Below are 8,153 nucleotides of genomic sequence, written 5' to 3' on the forward strand. Positions count from 1 at the left end.
CCAGGAATGCTTGAGGCCATCTGATTCATGTCTGTATCCCCTCCCTGCCACAAGGAGAAGCACAGCGTTTGACACATGGAAAACAGAATCAGGATCTCTCCCACCTACTTCACTGAGTTGTTGTTAGGGCTGTAAAAGATAAATTGTGTACAAATAATTTCGTAAATTGTATATGCATTACCTATATGTCCCAAGGCTGCATATTATTTAATATTCAAACTCCCACATTGTGAGATGAGAAAGAAGTCTAGTCTTTCTCTCTCTCCCTTGGAAGCTCCTTGATGGTATGTTCAAGAATCCCAGGAGGACTTGTCCAGTTCAAAGGGTCCATCTTTTTTTGTTTGTTTGTTTTGGGTTTGTTTTTTTTTTTGCGGTACGCGGGCCTCTCACTGTTGTGGCCTCTCCCGTTGCGGAGCACAGGCTCCGGACACGCAGGCTCAGCAGCCATGGCTCACAGGCCCAGCCGCTCCGCGGCATGTGGGATCTTCCCGGACCGGGGCGCGAACCCGTGTCCCCTGCATCGGCAGGCGGACTCTCAACCACTGCGCCACCAGGGAAGCCCCAAAGGGTCCATCTTAATAGCCCTCACTATCTTCCAGGTGGACAGTCTGAATAGCTGAAAGCCCAAGGCTGTGGCCTCTGTAACTAGAACCACTTCTGTGATGAAACGCTGCTCCATCCCTTGCTGCTGGTGCCACTGTGGTCGATCCTCATGGTGATTCTTCAGGTGTGAAGGAAGGGGTTCCTTTCTTATAGTTCTTTGTGTGGCCATGGATAATCCTTGCCGAAAATGGTTTAAGCCCCCAAATTTAACTTTTATTCATCCGTTCCTTCTGTTTGGATACAAAGAGCTATTTCCTCCAAGATGCAGGGATAAAAAGAATTTCAGCATCATCCACATACTGTCTTCAAACACCGCCCTCCTCTCCAATAGCTCAGGCTTTGGTTTGGTCAAGGTCACCATTTCAAACTCCCTCCTCTGTAATGATGAGTTTATGAGGCTTTTCTTCCTCATCTGACACCCAGGCTCAAGACCACACAATTTTATGGGAAATGTTTCAATAATGTTGAACCACAAGGAAAGGGGTCAAATTCTTTATCAGCATCCTCTTAAGATGCCCCTGTGGTCTTATGCCCATTGTTCTAACACCTCCCCATACACCTCCACACTGTGATACCAACAGAATCGAAATCCATGTGTTTCACAAAACCCTCATCTCAGAACAATGGCTCAGTGCTTGTTTTCCATTCGTGTAATGAAAGAATCAATTCTACTGTTTTTCAAAATACAAAGGGTGACCCAAGGAGAAGTGAGGCCTCCACCACTAGAAAAAGAGTACACCTCCCTTTTTAATAACTGGTTCTCCAACTTCATAAAGAAGTAAAATCTCACCTCCACCAGACTTGATTACATATGATATTAATGTTCTGGAGGTATTCTCATTATGGTGGGCACATAATAAACATTAATGCTTGAATGATGATCAAATTATAATGCTGATTAACGTGGCGTGAGTGGTTTAGGGCCCACATAATTCACTTTAGAGCACTGTGATGGTTAATTTTATGTACCAACTTGACTGGGCTAAGGGATGCCCAGATAGCTTATAAAACACTCTGGGTGTGTCTGTGAGGATGTTTCTGGAAGAGATTAGCATGTGAATTGGTGGACTGAGCAAAGAGCATCTCCCTCACCAATGCAGTGGGCATCGACCAATCTACTGGGAGCCTGAATGAACAAAAAGGCTGAGGAAAGATGAATTCTCTCTCTGCTTGAGCTGGAACATGGATCTTCTCCTGCTTCGGACACTGATGCTCCTGACTGTCAGGCCTTTGGAATCAGACCAGGACTTATACCATCGGCCCCACTGGTTCTCAGGCCTCTGGACTCAGACTGAATTACACCATCCGCTTTCCTGGGGCTCCAGCTGCACATGGCAGATCACGGGACTTCTCGGCTTCCATAACCACATGAGCCAGTTCTTACAGTAAATCAATCTCTCTCTATAGATAGACAGATAGATAGATAGGTAGATATTTTTTTTCTGATTCTCAGGAGAACCCTGGCTACTAGTAGAGACTTTGATACCAGGAGTGGTTCTAGAGGAACAGAATTTTAAAGATGAGTTTTCTTATTTATTTATGTATCTATTTATTTACTGACGTATAGTTGATTTACAGTGTTAATTACTGCTGTACAGGAAAGTGATTCAGTTATACATATATATACATTCATTTTTTATATGTATTCTTTCCCATTATGGTTTATCATAGGATATTGAATATATTCAATAGTTCTCTGTGCTATACAGTAGGACCTTGTTGTTGATCCATTCCACGTATAATAGCTTACATGTGCTGACACCAACTTCCCACTCCATCCCTCGCCCACTCCCCTCCCCCTTGGCAACCACTGGTCTGTTCTCTATGTCCGTGATTCTGTTTCTGTTTCATAGACAGGTTCATTTGTGTCATATTTTAGATTCCACATATAAATGATATCATATGGTATTTGTCTTTCTCTTTCTGACTTACCTCACTTAGTATAATAACCTCTAGTTGCATCCATGTTGTTGCGAAAATTACTTCATTCTTTTTTATGGCTGAGTAATATTCCATTGTATACATGTACATCTTCTTTATCCATTCATCTGTTGATGGACATTTAGGTTGTTTCCATGTCTTAGTTATTGTGAATAGTGCTGCTATGAACATAGGGGTGCATGTATAAAGATGAGTTTTCTGATTTGGTTCTAGTGTTTCTGGAATTGCCTCTCTAATATGATTAAAGATTCTATTTCCACTAGTAAAAAGAGCACCTATCTTCCATGGTGTGAACTATTAATGGAGATACGCAAAATACCTGCTTTGGATAATCCTAATCAACCACTCATAAGAAGTAAGGAGCTAAGTGATTCTGTATATGATACTTTCTAAAATTTTTGGAAAACTAAGGAAAATAATAACGTTGGTTGGTTGCTCCTATGTTGCTGGACAATGTGGTAAATGAAAAGGACAAGCTCAGGGATTTTATAATTAAATCCAACTGATGATGCTGATTATATTACTTATAATTAATACTGATCATAATTGAATCTGATTGATAATGCTGATTAAAACAGTGATGTGAATGGTTTGGAGCCCATATAATTCATATCAGAGCATCTCTTCATTAAATGACATGTAGTCAACATCCATCCCATATTTATTAACAACTATCAGGTACCACATGTGCTCTGCACGCTTGCAGCCTCCAATCCATTCTCCTCAATACAAAGTGATTTTTTATTGAGATATAGTTGATGTACAAAATTATATAAGTTACAGGTATAACAAAAAGTGATTGTTTTAAAAACCAAATACTCTTGTGCTTAGAACCATGCAACGGTTCCTACTGTTTGTAGAAGAAAGACTCCCCACCACTGAAAGGCTTTGCAGGTTCTGACACCCACCCCCTCCCCATCCTTGCGCAGAAATACACAGCCTTCCCTCGGGACCCCAAGTGGACTACACTCGTTCTCACCACAGGAACTTCCCAGAAAATAGTCTCTAATCCTAGAACAACCACCTCCCTAATCACTTGGTTAAATCACATTCATTTTCCAAGCACCACTGTCCAAGAGAACTTTCTACCATGATGGGGATGTTATAGGTCTGCACTGTCCTGTAGGCAGCAGTGGCTGTTGAGTACCTGAAATGTGACTAGCGCAACTGAGGAACTGAATTTTAAATTTCATTTCACTTTAATTAATTTTAATTTAAATAGCCACATGTGGCTAGTGGCTACCATACTGGATAGTGCAGCTCTAGAATTCAATTGGCGGAAATTCAAGTGAAAATGTCTTTCATTACCCTCCAACATTAGGTAGATATATATGTTAACCTTGTACTTTTTTTTTTTTTGCGGTACGTGGGCCTCTCACTGTTGTGGCCTCTCCCGTTGCAGAGCACAAGCTCCAGACGCGCAGGTTCAGCGGCCATGGCTCACGGGCCCAGCCGCTCCACAGCATGTGGGATCCTCCCAGACCGGGGCACGAACCCGTGTCCCCTGCATCGGCAGGCGGACTCTCAACCACTGCACCACCAGGGAAGCCCTAACCTTGTACTTTTTAATCATGGAATTTCCCACAGAAATTCCATGTGTTATTAGTATGATTATTTGTTTATCTTCAATTTCCCCCACTTGTCAGCAATTTCAATGAAGTCAAATACGTTGGGTCTGTTTTATTCCGTATTGATCCCTACAGCCTAGTACAAGTGCCTGGCATAGAGCAGACAATAATATTTGTGAATCAATCAATCAATCAATGCGATTCTGTGACTATATGACTACAGAAATTAACTGCATATTTCTAAGCCTCAATTTATCTACAAAGTCTATGGGCCCCTTCAGGCTTAAGCACTTTGTAGATCACATCTAAATAGGAAATTACAGAGACGTGGCACTAGGTGAAAAATTCTAGATATTACTTGAGACCATTTTGTCTCCACAATGACTTTTCCTAAAGCATTTCAGAAAATGACAGTAATTTATACTTCAAAGACCAAACATGCTCTGAAATTTTATCAGAGCACATTTCTGCCACTTCATTAAGGCACACAAAATCTACACAATCCACATTTGACTACTGAAACAATTCACTGGGGTGACCACTTATATTTTGCCAGGCTTGGAAAGCTTTTCAGATTGAAAGTTAAAATCTGGGACCTCAAAATATGAGAAACACTCTTGGTAATCACTCCACCTCTGATTTATGCAACCTAGCAACTAATAAAATATGGATCAGAGAGATTTAATATAAATTTATAATTATCTTTTACTTCTTATTACTTTTGGTAATAACTTTTGTGGCTTTCTCATCACACACTCTTCTTTCAGAACAAAGTAAACCACACCAGAAGTACAGAAAGGTTCATTTGGCCAAATTGTAAAATAAATTGCATAAAAAGTGGAATGATAGAGGGTTTACATTGAGATTGAAAGTTTATAATGAATGTAAACTTGGCAAAGGTCTTGTATACCATACTAGGTTAATCGCCTCCTGTCAAGATTCAGAATATAGATACATCATAGTCATCCTCTGGACCTAGTTTAAAATTATCCTTCTTTCTATATTGCCCTAGCCATGCAAAGGCCCTCCCCTCCTCTTTGCCTGGGGTAAATGCTTAATAAATGATCCACGGTGATGAGTTCACAACGGTGACAACACAGACAGCATAGCACAGTGGTTACACGCACAGGCACCGGAGGAAGACTGCTTATGTTTTAGATGTGATCTCAGTTTCCTCATCTGTAAAATGGGGATAATCATTGTACCTACCTCCAGAGTCAGCATGAGGATTCAATGAGATAATTACGTGAGAAGTGCTTGACACACTTTATATGTGTCAAAGACTATCAGCTATCTTGATGACGATGACAGAGGAACAGAGGCAGACACACTACAGATCTGTGTGTGAAGCTCCTTTACTCAGCAACTTTGTAAAACACACAATATTGCCAATAAGTTTAATGTGCCACCCTCTCTAGTGGCATCTATGTTTAATTAATAACTACCACTTATCAAGCACCCATTGAGTACCAAGTACACATAATCTCATGAAATCCTCCTGGAAATAGAAGTAATTGTTGTAGTGGTATAACAATAACAATAAAAATAATTCCTAGCAATGTCTGAGTACTTGCTGTGCCTGGCAATGTGATAAGTCCGTTACGTTTACTACCACATTTAACCTCCCTTAGCAAACCTGTGAGAGTAGAATGACAGTTATTTTCATTTTAGAGAAAATTAACTATGGTCTAGACAGCTAAGTAACAAGTCCAAGATCAGACAATCTGTACATGGAAAAGCTCAGATTGGAACCCCGGTGTCTAACTCCTGACAGCTGCTACACTGTACTCCCTCAATCCTACCATCTTGGGAAGTTAGAATTGGAAAACAGAGTATGAATCCGTTGACAGTAAAAATACGGGCTGGGTGATAATGTGGAGGAGAGCTGGGGCTAGGATGGGGCAAATGAAGTGCCCAGGATGCCAAATTCAAGGAGGCACTCACTCTCAGGAAGAACCCAAAGTAGTTGGGATGGGGTGGCTCATTGGGAATGGTGGTAAGTGGGGCCACTCATCTTTCTACCCTTTGGTTCTAAAACCCATGTTTTCTACCTATTGGGAACACAACATCATATAATGGACTTGACTTAGGGTATATGCTGAAACCTGGATGATGGTACCCCATCCTCTCAGGTTATCTCCAAGCTCAGTTGCTTCTTCAAAAGGCCATTCCTTACTCTATCAGGCAGCTCTGAGGACTGCAGAAAGCAATGGGACCAGTGTGACCCTGGCCATGCCCTCCTTTCTGTAAAGTGGTCCACCATCATGTTATACAAGATTCTGTACTTGAATACAGTACTCAGATACTGTAAAACCTTGGGACATGCTGCTGGCAGAGGCTCTGTGAGCAGGAGAGGAAAGGCCATACCTGGATTAGGTGCTGACACCAGTGAAAATGAAATGTTGTGCCTTCCATGAAGGAAAGGGACTGATGTAATCAACTGACCACCAAATGGCTGGATAGACTCGTCGTGGAAAGGCATTTTATCAGGGGCTCCCTCAGCACACACTTTGTTGCTGGCAGATTAGACACCCAGCAGCAGTGACTGCTACATCAGCCTTGATGATCCAAGCTTGCTATTGGGCCCATGTATATTTTCTAACCCTGCCACCGTAACCATCCCATCATGCACTGTGGCAGCACTGGGAGGTGGATGACAGATATTGGCTGACATCAACCAGCCGAGTTATTCTGTCTTCTTGATTATTTGGTGCTTCTACTCTGGTGGTTGCTGTCTGGTAGACATTAACATGAAATGCAAGGGTCTTCACACTTTGCACCCACTCCAACGGTTCACCCACATGCTCTTTCCCCAAACCATATTGATCCCATTCTTCCAATCTTTCTGCTTCTGGGCTCCCAACCAACCATCTAAGCCATTATTCACCAGCCAAGAGTCCATATTCTATCCTTAGGGCCCATCTCTTTCCCCACAGTGTACATCTGGGTACACTGTCCAAAGCTCTGCCATGGGGAGGATTTCACTGCTGTTTTCTGGGTCATCCCTGAGTGTGCAACAGCCTATTCCAACATGCTGAGCTAACTCGTCCATGCAACAAATCTGGTCCCTTTTGTCCTTTATCAGCTAGTCATAGGAGAACCTTCATGTGGCCACAGGTCTGAATTGATGGACAACCAATGGTAGAACCCTGGTGAATGATGTGGGGGACTGGGCCACCTGCTCACGGAGTTTACTTGTGCCCTTTGGCCTTGCTCCTTCCCAAGTCCAGATATGCCACGTGCACTGCATGATGCATTGCTGCTGGGCCTGACAGATCCTAGATCACCATGAGTAGCCTTGGCTACATGACCACTTGATATCCCACAGGTCAGGGACTCGATCTCCACCGGGGGCAGTAGCATTCCAAAAGCTATTTTTTTTTAATTGTGTATAATTCTCTGCTGCAGATAGCATGGCTATGCTCCAGAAACCTAGGGCTCTGCATTATTATTTTCCTACTGGAGATTGCTATAAACTCCACTTTGCATCTTTCCCCACCACAGATGCTTCCAAAGCCATATGGGCTGTCAGGTCAAGTAGCCCAAGCAGCAGGATAACTGTACTGCAGCCTGGATCTCTGCACAGCCTTTTTCTGCTCTAGGCTTACTCACTGCTGGAAGCTGTGAAGTTATGATGCCCATTCAGTGTCCCACCTTGAGAAAAGGGAGCCAAATCTTTACACCTCCTTGACAACAGAACAAACAAAAAACAAAAACAACAACAAAAAAACAGGGCAAAGATGCTCTCCTTAGCTAAAGGAAACACAGAGAACAACTCATCTGAGACCCATCAACCACCAACACTCCCAGTTGCTGAAGAAAGAATGCCTCAGTCCTGAAGCGGGAGTCTGGGTGATGCACCACCCTGTCCACAACAGGATCTGTTTAAAAGGCCTAAGGGGAGTTTGCAGAGACAGAAGAATTAAGCAGATCATGGCAAAGGCAGGAGCCCATGTATGTCAAGTGAGAGAGAAAAGCAAAGACAGAGAGACAGACATACTGCCTGTTTTCCCAGCTCTTCCCTAAAATTGGTTTCTGTAA

The sequence above is a fragment of the Hyperoodon ampullatus genome (genome assembly GCF_949752795.1).
Source record: "Hyperoodon ampullatus genome assembly, chromosome: 14".
NCBI classification, from domain to species: Eukaryota; Metazoa; Chordata; class Mammalia; order Artiodactyla; family Ziphiidae; genus Hyperoodon; species Hyperoodon ampullatus.